At 38.8% G+C, this 20,746-nt stretch overlaps 1 protein-coding gene across 5 annotated transcripts in view; it reads left to right on the forward strand.

Annotated features, from left to right (window-relative positions):
* gcgra (glucagon receptor a) overlaps window positions 1-20,746 on the forward strand; it is a 100,611-nt gene that overhangs the window by 6,247 nt on the left and 73,618 nt on the right. For 2 of the 5 annotated variants that reach the window (XR_016155060.1, XM_039662874.2), the window contains exon 1: window positions 19,984-20,240. The exons of 1 other annotated variant lie outside the window; for it this stretch is intronic. The gene's annotated coding sequence lies outside the window, so the exon portion shown is untranslated. Of the gene's footprint in view, window positions 1-18,341; window positions 18,361-19,982; window positions 20,241-20,746 lie in introns of those variants that run through there. 2 more of the 5 variants (XM_089128234.1, XM_039662875.2) reach the window with 2 other exon arrangements.

Genomic DNA, 20,746 nt, shown 5'->3' on the forward strand with positions numbered 1-20,746 from the left:
GCTTTTTTACCCGATATCTGGGGCATTTTTTGAACATTTCGAATCAAGCTGTTCTAAGACTTAAAGGTGCAATACCTAAGATTTAGATGCCGCTAGAGGGCGCTACATTCAAAACAACAACAACAACAACGGCTTTGCTTGATGACGACGTGGAGAAACGTGGAATGATGCGAACTGTTGTTTTCAACTCCACCTTGGATAAATCAGTCAGACAGGAATCGAAAATTAGTTGTCATGGATGAGGTAAAGTTCGATTTCTATAAATGTTGCGTTTACATGCTTGTTTTTCCTTAAACTGAAATAACCGCGCAAGAAAAGTCAGGTTTACAAGTAAATTAGTTATCACAGATGTTACTGTACGAGTCACTGGACGAAGCTATGGTGGAGAGGGTTTGAAGGGGCAGGACTCTTAAAGGAGTTGACGTGGCTGGTCCTCCTTTTTGGTAACTTTATAAAAATAAAAAATCATGTACATTTGACACATCTTTTCATGTCGTGTACGTATTCAACCACAGCTACAGTTTCACAAAATTAACGTTAAGGGGGTCGCACACCGGACGAGAAGCTCAGCGCCGCGTCGCGCTTCTCGAACACGTTATTATCTATAAGTGTACACATACCGGCGGCGCCATTCGGCGTCTGTCCGCGGCGCCCGGCAGCAACGCCTCAGGACCGTGTTCAAAATCCTGCTGCGCCACAGAGCGCCATTTACATAGTTTTGTATACAATTTTAATTATTTTTGTCTCAAATCGTTGCTAATGGACCCGGACTTCGCCCTATGCTTCAATATGCATTTAGTTTTGCATTCATTTACAGAAATCAGCTGCTTGAATGACAATTGCTGGGTTATTAGATTTTTCAGGAGAGATTCTCATTTCATTCAGTTAACGGATGCTCTGAGGTAAAGTTTTCAGAATGCAGACTCAGCAACGATTGTTTTGTACAGTAGCAGAACATAGAACAGACATTATCTTCCTTTCCTGTCATTAAACAATATTGCTGGCCATTTGAGAAAGTGTGCGTCCGGTGTTCGATAACAATACTGTGGGGTTGTCCTAAACGTGGCGCGGCGCTTCTCGTCCGTTGTGCGACCCCCCCCCCCCCCTTTACAACAGTTCACATTCCGAGAATAAATGAAAAGAATAATTGTGCTCCATTCCATAACAAATGCGCGAAACAAGCTTACGTTTGTTGCTTGCTAGACGCTAACGCACAACTACAACTACCGCATTTGTCCAGGACTACACGTAGTACGAGCAGAAACCGAGGTAAGCGGATATGACGCGATTGACTGGCGACTCCCAGCTCACCCCTGCTCACACGCCCCGTTTCCTTGGTTAAAATCTCAATTTTCTCACGATTTAAACATTGTTTGAAACATTTGGAATATTGTAAGTTATCATCTTAACTAAATATATAACACTGGCCTTGTGATTTTGGGATATTTGAATGCAAAAATCTTAGGTATTCCACCTTTAAATTCTCAAATAAACTCAAATTCATTAGTCACTTGCTAATATGTCTATGCATGGTTCCATGTATTTGACAGTATTGTTTTAAGTGAAAGTTTATTCTTGAAAGCCTAGGCTTAGCACATGAGATTAGAGCTGCCAACACTCTTACAATTCACTTTTTTTTAACTAAATTTAATTAAAATTACACACAGTATGTAAGTTCATTAAGTTCACAGTATGTAAGTTCAGTAAGTTCACTTTTTCCCCCTCAGTTTTGTCCCAGCTCTCACGATCAATGCAATTGAAATATATAATAAATACACTATCTTATGCTTACCAAAACACATTAAAATACAAATATTGTGAAATATTACTACAATTTATAATAATATAATAAACTAAATTTTATAACATTATAAATGCCTTTACTCTACTGTCAGTTTAATGCATGTACTGTCACTAGGGTTGGGTATCGTTTGAATTCGTTTGATTCTGATTCCGATTCCTTGTTTCGTTTCCGGTTCCTAACGATTCTCAATTCCGATTCTTTTAAGAGGCAGGGTCAAAAAAGTTTAGCTAACCTTGCTAACCAACGGTCTTTCGGAAGGAAATAATCCTTTCTGAAGGAAATACTCATTCTGTAAAAATACTCCTTTTGTCACAAATTTTGCCGAGATTTCGTTATTTTTAGAAAAGTGAAGCCACACTTTGGACCGCCGACGTAAGCTACTCATGTTCGACTCGCGCGGTTATGCCAACACTTCCGGTAGACGCTTCTTCGTTGTTGGTGTTGTTCAGCGGTTTCTTCTTCCGCTCGGCGGACTGAGAATATCGAAACTAGGAATCGAAATTTTAACTTTTGAACGATTCCGGGAAAAACGAAAACTTAGTCCCGGTTCCAATCGATACTCGATTCTCGATACCCAACCCTAACTGTCACTGATCAAATTAATGCATTCTTGCTATATATATATATATGAAGAGTTCAGATGCAAAAGCCTCTAAATGCCATTTGAAATGTTCTTCTTTAATGATGATTTTTATCAAACTTGTATATTTAAGTTCAGTAATTTCACTTAATTAACAATTAATAGGTAATTATCATTGCCATTTAAGTGAAATCACTGAACTTAAATATACAAGCTTGATAAAAATTATCATTCTAGAAGAAAATTTCAAATGGCACTTAGAGGCTTTTGCATCTGAACTCTTCATATATATATATGAAGTACATATATAAAAGTCACATAATAAAATAAAATATAATTTTGTTACTTTTGTAAAAAAAACAAAAAAAAACTTTTTTGGGACTTTTTTTGTCCTATGTAAAATTACTATGCAAAATATGCAAAAACAAGAAGTCTATGTAGTGGCCTTAAATCAGAAAATCTCTAAATGAGCAAAGTCAGCTACAGTACATGTATAGCCATTCATTTTTTCCATTTTGCTGCCTTCAACACGATGTCCTCACTGCTGTTACAGATGTGGCTCGGCCATCTGTCGCTCTGTTCTCCGCAGCCCAGAGCTCTGAGGTACTGTACGTGCTCGTGGTCTGACCTCTGTCTATTACTACATTCAACGACTGATGTGATGTTTGTATTCAGACACATTAGGAGGTCGTATCTTTCATATAGTCGGTTTCCTCCTTGTGTCATGGGGCCAATTGCTGATGCCATTTGGGATGAGGAAATTAATCTGCCATATGAGCAGGAGAACATTGCATTTAAATGTATGAATACATAGGTTGGTGGATCGTAATAACTGGGGATTGGGCCATTTCCAATAAAGTCTGCTGCGTCAAAATAGTCCTACTGCTTGCATCTGATTAGGCGGAGACAGAACAGCTCTGATGTCTGAAACCCAGCCATTACTTTCACAAAATGTTCTCTCGCGTTAAACGGAAGGCGGCTGTTTTTGCGGAAATTGTTTTCCACTGTTCTCTGGCCTCTACAAATATGGGCAATCATGGCTGCAGTTAGCATTAGTCATTGCCGAATGACAGCATGGGGACCGCTTACCTCCTCATTACTATAAGAACAGGTCAGGAGGTCATTTCTCTCTCCTGACCGACACAGTAACATGCACATAATCACTTCCTATTTCAATTACACATTTAATTCACCGGCTCCACTGGGGAAGTCAAGAAGCACTATCTAGCACGGTGAGAGGTGTCCTGGTTAGGTTTTAAATGGTTCTGCAAAACAACATGCTGGAGAAAATTGTTCTAAGCTAAGACTGTGTTTGAATATGTAGATACAAATGCTCCAATCTGAGCATTTTTTTAATGGTTAGTTTGGAGTTATGAGTAGGGTTGGGTATCGTTTGAATTTGAACGATTCAGATTCTGATTCCTTGTTTCGTATCCGGTTCCTAACGATTCTCGATTCCGATTCTTTTAAGAGGCAGGGTCAAAAAAGTTTAGCTAACCTTGCTAACCAACGGCCTTTCTGAAGGAAATAATCCTTTCTGAAGGAAATACTCCTGTCACAAATACTCCTTTTGTCACAAATTTTGCATTTTGCCGAGATTTCGTTATTTTTAGAAAAGTGAAGCCACACTTTGGACTGCCGACGTAAGCTACTCATGTTCGACTCGCGTGGTTATGCCAACACTTCCGGTAGACGCTTCTTCGTTGGTGTTGTTCAACGGTTTCTTCTTCCGCTCGGCGGACTGTGAATATCGAAACTAGGAATCAAAATTTTAACTTTTGAACGATTCTGGGAAAAACGAAAAGTTAGTCCCGGTTCCAATCAATACTCGATTCTCGATACCCAACCCTAGTTATGAGGAACGGGACTTTGGACCAGTGAGCGGACGGGGCTATCCAGCATCTCAGAAATAGCAACATAAGTTCAGGATTTGACTAGTTAACTTCATCAATTCGTCTCTGCTGGTAGATGTTGTAACTACACCATTATTGAGGTAAATGCATCCTTCTTCATCCTTGTGTCATGGCCCACCAAGAAGGAAATGAATAGCTGAAATAAAGTCCTTATTTATGTTTGTTTTTGCGCACAAAAAGTATTCTTGTGGCTTGATAAACTTATGATTGAGCCACTGTAGTCACTTGGACTATTATACCGATGTCTTTAATAACTTTTCGAGGACGATTTCAACCCCTCAAGAAGCCTAGTATGGAGGAGTGATCCAGCTCTCAGATTTCATCAAAAATATCTTAATTCGTGTTCGGAAGATGAACAACGGTCTTACGGGGTTGGAACAACATGTGGGTGAGTAATTACTGACAGAATTTTCATTTTTTGGGTGAACTAACCCTTTAACAGCCATTCAAAATAGACCTGTTGTTTTTTTGCAAAATATAATGGCAAATGTATCATTGCATTCTAGATGTTTTACTAGTTGGGCGATCTAATGTAGTGAAATAAACTTTATAAAAATGAAGCATTATGACACACAGATTGTGCACTTCCTTTCATGAGTTAGCAGGCATTTTGGTTGAACCTCCTTACGGGTCAGTTTTGACCTAGAAGAAGTACATAATTTACAGTGTTTAGGATGTTGACAAAACATTGGAATACATTTGACGGATATTTTTAAGTGTTATTGAAGAGATTTGACCTTCTTTTTCTATTTATTTATTTTTTTATTGTCCATTATTACACCTTTTGTGTTTTGGGTCAAATTTGACCCGTGTATCAACTGAGGCTTTATGATTGCTCTATTCACAGTTCTTTCTCAGTGTTAGATGACTATAAGAACTTAGCACGTGTGTCACTTTATATTTAGTGTGAAACCACACTATATGAGAAAAACACACGATATGAATGGGAATACTTCACTTAGATTTTTACTCATTAGAATTTGCCAATAATTGTGCAATATACTTCAGAAACAAAATGTTGGTAACACTTTAGTTTAGGGTCTAATTCTTGTTGGTTAGTAGAATGTACAGTATATTACTAGGATATTGGCAGTAGGAGAAGATGAGGTATAAAGGCCATTTCCCAGACCAAGCTGGGAGAGTGGATGAGATGGGAGAGTGTGGAACAATGCAATATTGGCAGGCAAGACTTTTGGTCAATGGAAGAGAGTAGGATCAGTTTCCTTATCAGGTCAACATATGATGTTCTCCCATCCCCGCAGAACCTACTGTAAACCTCTGGGGAGGAGGTTGCCACATTAAGGCACATTCTAACAGGATGTAAGATGGCTCTTAGCCAGGGTCGGTTTACTTGGCGCCATTACCAAGTACTGCAATGTTTGGCTTTAGCATTGGAAGGCAAGTGTAGCATGACCACTAAGGGGCCACCTGTTCTAGCAAAACATTACACACAGAAGACAATATTCCTCCGCCCAGGCGGGCAACCATCAAGAAAAGATGTTAAAACCAATTCTCGCCCAGGACAACTGGAAGCTGCTAGTGTAACCCCTCCTCCCGGGTCCTACTCGACCCGCTCCGAGCGGCATGAGAGTCAGGCGCTCTAACAAGGAGGCTAAACACTGCATAGTCGCAGCCGTCGTATGTGCTGACACGGCAAGTACACTGCAGCCGTTAACGTCGGACAGAAGGGGAAGAAGAAGTCACATCACTATAAGCAAAGAACCGTAAATGGATGGAGAAGCGTAGGTTACTGTTAGAAGAGCCACTAAAAACATCAGTGAGGCCGCTGAAAAAGCCTCAAGGTGGTTTTGGATCAAAAGGGGACAAGTATGAAGTAGCGCGCTGCTTAGGGTTGGGTATCGAGAATCGAGTATCGATTGGAATCGGGACTAACTTTTCGTTTTTCCCGGAATCGTTCAAAAGTTAAAATTTCGATTTCCTAGTTTCAATATTCACAGTCCGCCGAGCGGAAGAAGAAACCGCTGAACAACACCAACGAAGAAGCGTCTACCGTAAGTGTTGGCATAACCGCGCGAGTCGAACATGAGTAGCTTACGTCGGCGGTCCAAAGTGTGGCTTCACTTTTCTAAAAATAACGAAATCTCGGCAAAATGCGAAATTTGTGACAAAAGGAGTATTTCCTTCAGAAAGGATTATTTCCTTCCGAAAGACCGTTGGTTAGCAAGGGTAGCTAAACTTTTTTGACCCTGCCTCTTAAAAGAATCGGAATCGAGAATCGTTAGGAACCGGAATCGAAACAAGGAATCGGAATCAGAATCGTTCAAATTCAAACGATACCCAACCCTAGCGCTGCTTGGACACAAACCAGGGACTGATCAACCCTGGTCGGGTCGCCCAGGTGAGGGAAGATCAAAGACCCGAAACACCCTGTGACCCTGGGTCCTTCACTGAAGATGTGTCCAAGCTGCACCTTCAAGGTGTTTCAAAATCTGTAAAGCTACGTCTTAGTTTGTGCTTATCTTGGTGAAAGCCGAGTACAAATCAGCGTGAAGTTTTAACATCCACTCTCGTGTAATGGAAATCTGGGTATTTTAAGTTGGTTAGAATTTGACACTGCTGAAGTAAATCTATTGGATTATTTTTCCGGTCACATTTGGCAATACAGACACTCCATTACACCAATCTTTTGCAAAAAGCGAATTTTCTTCCTCACTTTAAAGTAAGAAGAGCTGCTCTGGTCTGGAACAGCGGTGTGGGTTTCCACTCAGCTGAAACTTCATCATTCACTTTATGATGGACGGGCAGAAAGCAGCGCACCCACATATATCACCACTGACATTCAGGCTTTTATCCAGCAACAGGAAACTACTCATCCCATGTTTCTAGAGCTTGATGGATATGTCCTCAATATCAGCTCAACTTCTTCAACATAGAAATCTGACTTACTGTAACTTGGGATTGTGCATAGTGCAGGCTTCAGGTGTTGTCAGAATTATTGCATGAGATGAATTCACCACAATCACAACACCGTACTGTATGTTTGATATTTTATTGATTTAAGTACAGTGAAAAAGTTCGGTAGTGCAAGAATATACGTATTCTTGGGGGACGACCCTCAAACATTCTCTGTGGCTGACCAAGAATGATAAATGGCATTTAATCAGTTACACCTACTGTATAACAAGCATCGTTTGCTCTTGAATTTATTGCAATAGTTCTATAAAAAGTTTCCTGTTTTGTCTTCTAGTGAAATTGAGAAATATATATATATATAGGACCAAAATCACTTGAATGCACATCACGTCATAATTGCGACTGCATAATTAGTCCAGGAGGATTTGCCATAAATCAGAAAAATCTGAATCCTATGGTTTGTCTTCACATTTTGTGTATCCTCAAAGTGCATTACGCGAACATTACACAACACTCATTAACATATTTATTGTTATATAATTAACCTGTTGCTGAAATATTTTCTTGTAGATTGTAAATATCTAAAACGAATCCTCCCGGTGTCATTTACCTTTCTCTGGCGCTCTGTAATTGCTTTCATGTCCAGTCTTGTATTTTTGGGCTGCATTTTAATTATGATGCAGGGTGGATATGGGCATTATGAACATCATGCCTATATCATAATGAAATGAAAAAAGCTAAAGGTGAGAGAGAAAGAGAGAGAGAGAGAGAGAGAGAGAGAGAGAGAGAGGAAATTTCAGGAAACAAATGGGTGAGAGAAAAAATGACGTGCTTTTGCCTGTAGCTAAATTAATTTATGCGAACGCAACATTTATTTGTGAATTTAGATGGCGAAGCAGTTCAGTCAGTGAAAGATTAAAAAAAAAATCATTGCAGTTTCACAATAACAATAATTTATTTCTAACTGTGAATGGAGTAGTTAATCCTGGAATGCACTGCATGCATGGTTTCCAGTAATTACTTACAAATAACAACAAACATCATTTGTATTCATCTAAATATTATGGTAATGTAAAATATCATTTCAAACCCTGCACCCATTTACTGCATGTTTAAAATATTTGCTCATTCATTTTTATTATTTGGTGTTCATTATTACAATTACTGTTGGTTTCATCAAGCTCCTGCTGAATAACTGGAGGGAATTTTGCCTATTTAATTCAGTCTCTATCCATCTTTCTCTATGTGGAGTGAAGCATCCAGTTATTCATTTTGTTGTTTGAAGCCAATTTTCTTTTAGATTGTATAAATGTGCATGCTGCGCACACGCACACATACACACACACGCACATTTTACGGGGACTCTTCATAGACGTAATTGATAGAATAGCTTTTAGCTTATGCTGAAGCTAATGGGGATCCAAATAAAACAAACAACAGTTTTTACACTGTACAAACTGTATATTTTCTTCCTTACCCTAAACCTACACTGTAAAAAATAATCCTGTAAAAAAACGGTAAACTACTGGCCGCTGTGGTTGCCAGCATCATTCCGTAAAAATACGGTGTGTTACTGTTTTTGAAATCAACAGCTAAATACTGTATTGTCAGCTACAGTATAAAACATTAATTTAACAGCTCTAAACCCAAAAACAGTAACACACCGTATAGTTACTGTATGATGCTGCCAACCACAGAGTAGTTTACCGTTTTTTTTTTGTTTTTTTTTTACAGGATTTTTTTTTACAGTGTACCCATCACACAAACCTTTCTGCAATTACAGAATAATATGACTTATAAGCTGAAAGAAAACAAGTTGATAAATCCCTTAGAGTGAGTGATTTAGTTGTTTTTTAGTCTAGTTTATTTTAGGTAATACAAATGTTTTTCCTGTTGACGACTGAAAGTTATAAAAAGCAAATGTTTTTTCGTGTTATTTTCATAAATAGAAGAGACTTACAAAACATGCATTGATTTTTATAATGGGTAAAGTGCATGAAACAAGTATAAGTAGTCTGATAATGGAAAAGGCAGGGAATGTGGGCATACGAGTACATGTGAGAGTGAGCTCTTGTCATTCTAGCGTGTTGTGACAGATGACAGGAGAAGTGCGCTGGAGCCGCGGGTTATTTTTACTTCCAGGCAAGTGGGCCGGGGCCAAGACCTCAACCGCTGGCCAAGATGGGATAGCATTGTCCCTCAGCTGTCTCTTAACATAAACACCTACCCGGACTCTCAAAATGATTATCCACCGCACTGTTTGAGAGCTTCCTGTCAGAGAGAACGTCATTCTTTTCCTCTGTTACTACCGATTTCAGAATGAAGTCGACTCTTTATCTGTACACCAATCTGAAACATTAATTACGCCATGTTGTTGGACAAACACTTCAAAAGCCTGTGACCTTCAGCTCATGGAGGGTTTTGTTTGTGCATATTTATTTGAATTGTAACATAACCATTGGCAAAAAAATTCTTTAGGATAAGGATTGGAATATTTTTAGCCTTCTCTCGCCTGAATGCATTTGGTGAACATTATAATGGTTGTTCCTCTTTGGGAAAATGGGTCTGATTCACTAGTATTTGCGTGGATAATTTATGTTTATACTGGGAAACTTCTCACATAAAATATCCCCCTAATTCACACAGCCTGTGTGTGTTAGCACATGCATTTGTTACTAGCCTTGTTCTAATGTTAATGAGCAACAGCGCCCAAACCATCTCCATATAAGAGGTTTTGTGAAGCTTTCGACACTCACACCAAACATATCATGCTCTCTACTAATCTTGGGGAAAGTTACTTTTAAAAAGTAATGCGTTACAATGTTGCATTACTCCCTAAAAATGAACTAATTGTAGTAGTGCTGGGCGGTTTAAACAAAAATTTATATTACGTTTTTTTTTTTTTTTTTTTCAAAATTAAGTCGGTTTTATGACGTATTTTTTTTTTCATGCATAATCTGGGGTTCAAAGCATTTTCTACTGGTTGAGAGAGAAATTACTGCAATAAATTAACTTAGGATGGTCTATTTTATTCTCATTAGTTAATATTGTGGAATAGAAAAGCACCCAGTATAACCTTTTTTTAGTTTTGAGAGAAGAAGACAAAAGCTGTGATAACAAATCATGAAAATAATTGTTCAAAGTTGTTCAAATTACTAAATCTAAATCTAAATATGACCTACCGCTTCATTGACACGGACGGCTGAATTATGATGCATTTTGATAGTCAAGAGGATTCAGTGAGACTGACATTGAATCTGTCTCGTATTGATCCATGTAAAGTATGGCTGTTTGCACTTTTCAATGAGAGTTGGAATTTCTTCCAATTTTTTTTATCAGCGTAAAATATAATTTGCAATAATAAAAGAGACAACACGTATAAATAAAGGATCAAATAGTCCATTCACTTTGATTATGCACACTCATCTAAAATACTTAATCTCTTTAATGCAGACAAATTTACGTTTTCTCTGTGTCCCCTACCACCTGCTCCCAAAAGAGATCATAAATGAAACCATCCATCTAAAAACACAGCTTTATGCTTTCTTGTACTGACTAATGATACAGGCCACAAGGGGGTTTACTTTATGAATATTAATGCAGCGAGTCTCTTTAGTTTATCTAATTGTTCCCTTTAGATTGCATGACAGTTTGCATTGATGCTCAGAGAGAACGCAGAAGCTGAGAGGCAGAGAATCACTCAGAATTGCAGTGCTGTGAAAACATGATAATTAGAGCAAAAAGCCCTGATGCCTTCTTTTAGCCAAGCCATCCAGAACACTCAACGTTTATCCCTCATATTCAGAAACCATGTTGATACATACTCATTTGCACAAGCCGTACACATTCTTATTCTGACACGACCTTAGTTAGCCTGTTGGTTACACACACACACAACAACTCATTCTCATCCCAAGGCGTCATCTAACTGACCATTTTGACCATGCTTCAATATGTGACGCTTTAGCGTCAGTTATGACGCGATCCTAAAGGCCAATTTATACTTCTGCGTCGAGGGTACGCCGTTGTGAACGCGTTGGCTACGCACGTAGGCGACGCCTTTGTGAGCATTTATACTTCTGCGTTCAGGTCTTGGTTGCTCTGCAGTACTGCTCCGAAACGATAGTTGGCGGCGGAGGGTTTTAATGGTCCACTGTTTACATTCCCCGAGTTGCGGCTAGGTTACTACAAGCCTGAAAGAGAGCGGATCATGTTGGAGTTGGAGCTTATTGAGGTGGAAAAACAGTTAATTTTAGTGAAATTACTCAAACTGAAAGGCAGAAATGAGAGAAGACTTCGGAGGAGATGGTACGTGTGGAAATGCGTGAGAAGGCACGTGCGGAAATGTGTAGGAGGAAATGCGATGCTACCAAGCCGACCAATCACAGATCTTGCGGTCCGCGTCGTCGCGACGTGTAGTTACATTTTTGAGGAGGTGCGCGTCAGGCGACGGCGAAGGGTACGCGGTATGGGACGCGTCTCTGCATATGCTACGCCGTACCTACTGCGCACACCCTGCGCAGAAGTATAAATCGGCCTTAAGAAGTCATCTAACTGACGCTAAAGGTAAAGCGTCAGTTAGATGATGCGGGTAGGTTTAGTTTAGGTCTGGGGTAGGGTAATGGTGTGTTCACACAGAACGCGAATAGAGCGTCAAATACGCGTCTAGTTAGACACTTCAACATTCGCTCGAGTTCAAATTTTTCAACTTGCGGCAAACGCGTCGCCCAATACGCGTCATTCGCAACGCCCGACGCGAATGATGCGTCTATTCGCGTCTTTGCATTGACTTCGTATGTAATCTACTCACACAAATAATTAAATTCGCGTCTGGTGTGAACACACCTTTAGCCTGAGGGTTCGACGCGATCCTAGGGCGTCATCTAACTGACGCTAAAGGGTGCCTAAAGCCTCAGATATTGAAGCGGTCAAAATGCTTCCCAAGCCGTCAGTTAGATGATGCCTTGGGATGTATATAAACATAATTTAATTTCTTGGTTTGGTTGGTTGGTATATATTTGTATATGTGCTCACTGTTCAAGGCTTTTAATCTTTCTTAAAATATGTGGAAAATGTGTTTTTTGTTAATTCCATAATACGATTATTTTCATGGGACTTCTGCACTTTAACAGGTTGCGTCCTTTACAAGCTTGAATTACAGCTTATTTAATAACATGAAAAGCCTCTCTTCTTTAAAAAAAGAGGTATTTCTTTTCTAACAGTAGTGCGTGAGTTGAGCTCAGTTGCTCATCTGCCAAGATTTTAAATGAAAGACACATTCTTTGGAGAGGATATAGAGTGGAGAATAATTCTTTCCAAAAAATATGTCGTGAAACAAATTCATTTACAATCTTGTAAAGTTTGTTTAGGGAATGTATTTGGGCTTTGATACAAATTCATCTCAATATTCTACCAGGACCCCTTTTTGAAGATCTTTAAACTGGGATTTATAAAACTCTTACCTTGAGGTATTAAAAAGTGATGTCTGGACAACAATACAAGAAAAAAGCTTAAATGCGTGCAACAAAACTTGCTTCCAGTCATATTTCGCTGCCTAGACTGGTGCTTTAAACTATTTCCCCCCATGTGATTCCCACTACCAGAAAGAAATCAAGAACTCAAGAACTCAAACCTTGAACTCATGAACTCACGTGTCCTAAGAACTCAAACCTTTGACAGAAACAGAAAATCTCTGCCAGTCAGGTTGGCAAGCGTCACTGAAGTGAAGGGTTTTGAAGAGAGAGTTTGTTGGCAGACTTTTTGTAACTTGTTGGCCCAGTAGCCCCCCTAGCAGCACATTTCTGAATTGCAGTTTGGATGAAGGACATTTTATCTTATCTTTCTCCTCACAGGAGGTGAAATTCTCAGGGGAACTCTCTAATTCTGCTTTATAAATACTCCGTTTCAAAACATAGTCACTTAACATAATTCAAGTGTTTTTTTCTTTCCTCCAAAGATCTCTTGTCTGTATATCTCAAAACAGATTTTTACCATCTGTTTTGACAATTTGAGCCGCTTGCACTTCCATTGCAGTGCCAAAACGAAAAAAGATCATTGTGACCACTCAGCCTTTCCAATTGTAATTTCCAAACCATTTTGAGATTCAGTTGATTTGAGGTTTCCAACGAACTCCACGTGACAAAAAAAAATCAGGAATGGGATATGCTTATCGGTCACATGGTCGTTTTTGATTTATTTGCTGCGGAGGCACATGAAGACAATGTTAAGAAAGTGTATCCTACTATTTACGGATGGGACTGCAAATGTCAGGAATCATTGAGTATGTACAACAAATAAAAATGACTTGCTGCTGTGCTGATTCAATGAGCTTATCTTACTCACCTCAGTACTCAATCGCATTAAACCCAGACACCATTTAAGCATTTGGAAGGATAACACTGTTTTTGACATACAAATTGAGGTATATGTAAGCAAAACAGAAAAGTGTACTTGCATTGCAAACCGAAGCTTTATTTGGTTGTAGGCTCTTGTACTACAAGTTGTAATTTGTGCAACAAAGGACACAAAGGGAATGTTAATATATTCAGTGCCAATGCCTCTGAAAATTACATTTATATAATTTACCTGGCTGCTATTGCAACACGCTTTGCATTGGAGAGAGCCTTTTTCAAAGAACATTGTAGATTAATCAGTCTATTCCAGCGAATGACTTAAAAGCCCAAAGCAATTTGATAAACTGATCTTTGGAAGAAGCATTTATCCAATTCAAAAAGCTTTTCTTTCAGAACTGAGCATAATATCCTTAATGGCTCAGGCCTGGTGATGGATTTTCACAGAAAACTGGCACAGTTCTGGAGCTTTAACTCGGACTCTGGAACTACTCAGCACCATTTATGAGGAATCTCGTACTTTAACACCCACCGTCAGTCTGAAGAAATCTGTTATCCTTTAAAAAACAGAAGACATTCATTTACTGACGCCTTGATCTGCAGTTGTAGTCGGTCAATGTCACGTTCGTATTTATGGCTCTAGTAGCTTTTATCAGGCCTGAGAGAAGTCACATTTTTTTTCACAGTTCACTGCTGGCTTTGTTAAGGGAGTCCCACGTTACCAGATGTGGCGTAGACACAGGCCAACACTGTGTTGCTGTCTGCCTTGGGAGTCTGGACAGCTGGACCTGCCAGAAGATATACCTTAGTGCCTGTATATTTTACAACATATAACTGTATACACTTACCTAAAGGATTATTAGGAACACCATACTAATACTGTTTGACCCCCTTTCGCCTTCAGATCTGCCTTAATTCTACGTGGCATTGATTCAACAAGGTGCTGAAAGCATTCTTTAGAAATGTTGGCCCATATTAATAGGATAGCATCTTGCAGTTGATGGAGATTTGTGGGATGAACATCCAGGGCACGAAGCTCCAGTTCCACCACATCCCAAAGATGATCTATTGGGTTGAGATCTGGTGACTGTTGGTGCCATTTTAGTACAGTCAACTCTGTCATGTTCAAGAAACCAATTTGAAATGATTCGAGCTTTGTGACATGGTACATTATCCTGCTGGAAGTAGCCATCAGAGGATGGGGACATGGTGGCCATAAAGGGATGGACATGGTCAGAAACAATGTTCAGGTAGAAAGTGGCATTTAATTACACCATTACACCACCACCACCAGCCTGAACAGTGGTAACAAGGCTTGATGGATCCATGTTCTCATTCTGTTTACGCCAATTTCTGACTCAGAAATCGAGACTCATCAGACCAGGCAATATTTTTCCAGTCTTCAACTGTCCAATTTTGGTGAGCTCTTGCAAATTGTAGCCTCTTTTTCCTATTTGTAGTGGAGATGAGTGGTACCCGGTGGGGTCTTCTGCTGTTGTAGCCCATCCGCCTCAAGGTTGTGCATGTTGTGGCTTCACAAATGATTTGCTGCATACCTCGGTTGAATCAGTCGGTCCATTCTCCTCTGACCTCTCGCATCAAAAAGGCATTTTCGCCCACAGGACTGCCGCATACTGGATGTTTTTCCCTTTTCACACCATTCTTTGTAAACCCTAGAAATGGTTGTGCGTGAAAATCCCAGTAACTGAGGCCCGTCTGGCACCAACAACCATTAAATGCCATGCAAATCACCTTTCTTTCCCATTCTGACATTCAGTTTGGAGTTCAGGAGGTTGTCTTGACCAGGACCACACCCCTAAATGCATTGAAGGAACTGCCATGTGATTGGTTGATTAGATAATTGCATTAATGAAAAATTGAACAGGCGTTCCAAAATAATCCTTTAGGTGAGTGTATATCTGTTAATATACCAAATCTGAACCACCGAAATCTGCTATCCACTTTAAAATATACTTATAGTCACCATAATAATACAGGTGACACAATAGAAAACCACATGATGAATGAGTTCATTGTCCATAAACCATGGTCAGTGCTTTTATGACTATATAAAACTACTGAACATCTCATTAAACACACTCTAAACTTTTGAGGCAATATGCCCCAATGCTAGACATGAAACCAAACCTGCTACTACAGAGTTAAGCAAACATGTGTGATTGGACTTTTGACTAAGAACTTTGTAGTTGCTGAAATGTTGACAATGTAACTAGCTCCTCCCCAATCTATGGGTATATTTATAGATTTTTGGAAAATAAATTATATTTTGACCGTTAACATTTGACTTGACAGTAAAAATCATTCATGCTCTTTAAAGTTTGATCATAACTGTCTTTCTTCTTAGGGAGAAACACTGAAAGAATGAACAGTGACCTGTGTTGTTTACTCAGAGTCGTTTGACTCACCAAAGCTTATCTTCAAAGTTGGGCAATGAACTTTGCATTGGGACAGAGTTCAGTAAACAGTAAACAGTAAACAGGGGCATTGGAGCTGGGGAGAGGAAAAACATGTCTTTTGAGCTTTTGCAATGTTGTTTTTTCATCCTTCAGTGAATGAGTGACACTTCATTTTAAGAGGAGGTGGGGACATGCCAGACAGTGTCACAGCAATGCAAAAACTTAGCTCATGAATATTAATTAGGTAAGGTGTGTACCGTCATTCCATTATGATGCGATATCAGACGGGCCAACTTTATGCTCCTCAAGACATGATGTAACAAGTTTTGATAGTCTTGTGATGCCTTTTGTTTTTGTGATTGGTCTAAAAGTCAGGTTTCAGACAATTTAGTCATTTTCAAATCAAAATGGGAATGTCAGCAAGCAAACAAATAACTGTAAAAATAATTGCAATGACATCCATATGAATTGTTGAAAGATTGAGTTTTGGATGCCATTCTTTTTGATCAAATTGGACTCAAACGTGTGTTTTATTTGATAGCATCATTCTTACATCTGTCTCAGTATTTTGTGGGTCAGTGGAGAAATGCGATGAGCAATAGATAAATGGATGTGCGTGAGGAGAAAACATCGCCGCTTAATGAAATCCACTGCTTAAGACGACCGCAGCGAACACTCGGAAAAAACAATAAAAGATCCCAGGAGATCACCCATTATGCTGTACATTTTATGTATTCCCTTAACAGAAGGATTTTATAAAGTGCCACCATATGTTTCAGTGTCATCTCTGGGCATATAAACAATGAATACTGAGTACTTCAAAATTTAAATCTATGGTCTACCCCAAAACCCAGACCCTTGGATCATAATGAATCCAAGTGAAAATGCATTGTGTGATTTGAATCACTTGAACTGAGACACAGCCTGTCCTCTCAAATTAACATGCTTAATTATTAATACTTCCCTAGTAGGAAAGTCACTCATCATGGGGTCAATAACCCTTGACAAGGGTATTTATTTATGCTTGGCATTTCAATGTCACTCACTAACAGATGCATCCGTGGGCCTGATGACTCCCACACAGCGACGATTACTGCGGTGTCACTGTAAGCAAGGGATCAGGATTCTCCACGTGAATGACTTGAAGCGGAAGGACAGCGAACGGATTGAGTGGAGTCAGGGGAGCTTTATGAGGAGGCTGTTAGTCAGAGTTAAGGGAAGAAGTGTCCAGTGAGCCTACATTGTGCAATGGCTATTGGTGAATTCAGAACTGCGTACTAGTAGACTACTATAGTGCACTATTTTTAAATAGTTAGAGTAGTTTGAAGTGTCGGCCCATATCCGGTCCGCGCCCACATGTGCCAGATGTGGCCCGGATCTGGGCCGACATTGTGTTGCTGTCTGGGATGGTGGATGCATTTGATCTGCATCTGTCACTAGCGTCAACAAACAAAATTGTTTCCTAAAACCTCCTAATTTTGCCATTGGTCAAAAAAAACAAAAAACAGATAGTCCCACCCACAACTCATGCCACTGGTTGAGAAACTGCTGCTACTTCAAAAATCTTGCATGCACACACAAACACATAATATGTATTGTGTGTGTGTATGTGTATATATATGCAGTGGTGGAGGAAGTACTGAATCTCAGTACTTAAGTAAAAGTACAAATAAACAGATAAATATTTACTTTAGTAGAAGTAGAAGTAACACAATGACATCCTAAAGTAAAAAGTACCTGATTTTAAATGTAAGTATTAAAAGTAAAAGTACTTGCATAACAATTTATTCTCTTAATGTCTGTTTTTTTCTAATGATTAATAAAACATTTAATTCTAACCCGTTCCACCTAATACTCCTATAATGATGTTCAATAATGATGGAAAAAAATTGTTGTCACCATATCTGAATCAAGCTTGCAATTAGGCAATATGCACATCATACTATATATTAATAACGATGTTTGGCAGTAAATGCGATTCATTTATGGTGTAATTCTGAACCTCTTGGCTTGCCATAATCCTAATCAAACGTAGGCTATATTACACACGGTGCATTTCCTATGCACATAAAAACAAATTTTCGCGTATAAATTGCACGATAAACACACTGCGTGCGAGACGCATTTAGTGTGACCGGGTTGATATGGACCATTTCACAAGATGTAAACAACACTGGTCCAGAAGCACTTCCTGTTTCAGTTTGTAACTGTTTTCTTTATTTCACATGTAAAGAAAACATCTTAAAGATGTTTGTTGAACTTTTTGATTCAGTTTTAAATGTTCTGTTGGTGGTATTTTATCCCAGCTTTTATGTAGTGTTAAAAAACTGAAACAGGAAGTGCTTCTGGACCAGTGTTGTTTACATCTTGTGAAATGGGCAACCAAACGTCACTGGTGAGACAAACGTGCAACGAACGGACGGTAAGATTACGTTTTGGCAGGGGAAAAACTGATCAGGAAATGTAATGAAAAAGTAACAGAAGTTGTAGAAATGTAGTGGAGTAGAAAGTATAATAATTGCTGCAAAATGTAACGAAGTAAAAGTAAAAAAGTATGCACTATAATTCTACTATATGTGAAAAATGTACTTAAGTAAAGTAACGAAGTATTTGTACTTCGTTACATTCCACCACTGTATGACATATCCTCTGAAGGAACAATGTTCATGCGGTTTAACATTTAATTACGTGACTAAGCGAACATTGCAGTTCTGTGTGAGGCTTTCAGTGTAATGATGGACCTCCCAGTGATTCTTTACACACAAAAATAAATCACACAGCAGAGGGGAGCAGATTTCCACAAACGAAACCCAGCAACCGGTCTCTTTCACATGTTTCCATGTTTCCGTATCCTAATCTTTAGGTTGATGAACATAATGTTTGTCATGTGTTATCTGTGTGTTTGTGGACTCTCTTTTGTTATTTCCTGTCTTGTGCCAGGTTTTGTAGTTCTTTGTAGTTTTTTATGTTGATTAGTTTCACCACACCCCCTTGTTATCTTGTTAAGTCTTTCATCCATGTGTACATAGGGAGCTTGTGTTATGTTAGTCGTTGTTGGTGTTACTGTACGTGTGGTGTTTCGCTATGTGTTTATTTCAAGTATTCCTGCGTTTAGATCTGCTTCCCTGCCTGCTCATTTATAGCTGTGTGACAATGTCCACATGCAGAGGACATTATGGTATTGTGTATGTGCCGTGACACTGTATATATGATGAGTGAGTTACAGCACAGACTGCATTTTCTTTAGGTCCCTAAATGGAGAGTTTCTTTGTGTGTATTCAGTCATACACTTTATCATATTTAAAACGGAGACCAGTCAGTTTTATTAAAGCGTTCGGTGTCTAAGAAGTGTTGTCATATGTCATTTGTTTGATAGCTGTTGGATAAACCCACACTGACATTCACATAACAGTCAATATATCAGATATAAACATCGGGGCAAGGGTGTTTTTCATAATGTAAGGTGGTCACGTATATTTTATGTTTTCGTTTTATACAATGCAATTTTTACAGGAATAGTTTATTTTGGCCAAAACAATTTTTGATATATATATATTTTTTTGTTGTTACCTTTGCATTCAAGCTGTTGAAATATATAATATATATATATAACGGCTATTTCAGGCAGGTTCCATTGTGACAACTTACCCCATTGCTATTGGGGAATGTTGTCACACAAATGCAATGTGTGTTCAGAGTCCTGTATCTTTTCCTTTTTTTTTTCTTGGACAATACTGGTGTTTTACATAAATTGCCTTACAAATAAACCTGAGAAATACTGACTAGTAAATATCTACACACTGTAAAAAAAAAAAATATATAATAAATTTATATTTAATAATTAATAAAATAAAAGTATATGTATCATATTTGCAGAAGTTGGGGCGCTATTTATTAGTAGCTTATTTTTTACATTAATCTTGCATTCGTCTCATTGCCTGTAACTGATGCTGTCCTTTAGTAAATTGTATAATTAAGTTATGGTCGCTGCATGTGCTAAATGTTGACGTCAGGCTGATGATGATGATGATGCAGACACGCGCTCAGCAGCTTCACTTTGCGCGCTTCATTCTGCTCGTGCGGTGGAACTATGTGTGTGTGCGCGCACGTGTGTGTCACCCTAGACCAGTCACACCAAACCTGAAGAGCAGAGTGATATTCTCCGAAGGATTCATCTCGCATCAATCCATTCGGGATTGGATTACGTGTTTAATCCTGCACTGGGATTCAGTTTTGTTCATCTGAAGATGCCCGCTTGTGGATCGCGGATTGGCGACTTTCGCAGAATTAAACGAGCTAAAGGTAAAACACTTTTGATTTATTCGTCATATGTGACCTTTGCGAGTAGTTTAAGTTTTGTCCTGGATCGTTAAACTACACAAAGTAGCATCTTTTGCTTTGTGTTTCAGAGAAAGAGGGACGTTGAAGTTCATTTGTAGCAGGTTATTGATTTCATATGCGGATTTTTTAACATAAAACTGTGATTTGGTGGGGGAAAATAAGTAGCTTACGCCTAAAGTTAAAAATCTATCGGTTTAATGTAGGTTACTCTTGCGAAAGACAACTTAAAAACAGGCTGTCTGATTGCTTAACTCATTCTTATCATGCAGGAGACTGTGATAATAGCAGCTAAGTTGTGTAACCATATAGACTACACATAGAAAACTAAAATAAATTTCCTGAATGATGTTTTATTGTTGTTGTTGTTTGTTTTGATTTTTTTGTTTAATGCTTCGAATGCGAACACGAATAAACTTTTACACGTCTATTTTGCAAATTGGCCTACACCAAATGAAAGTACCGGTAAT

This window comes from Pimephales promelas, chromosome 3 (genome assembly GCF_988280905.1).
Source record: "Pimephales promelas chromosome 3, fPimPro1.hap1.1, whole genome shotgun sequence".
Lineage (NCBI taxonomy): Eukaryota > Metazoa > Chordata > Actinopteri > Cypriniformes > Leuciscidae > Pimephales > Pimephales promelas.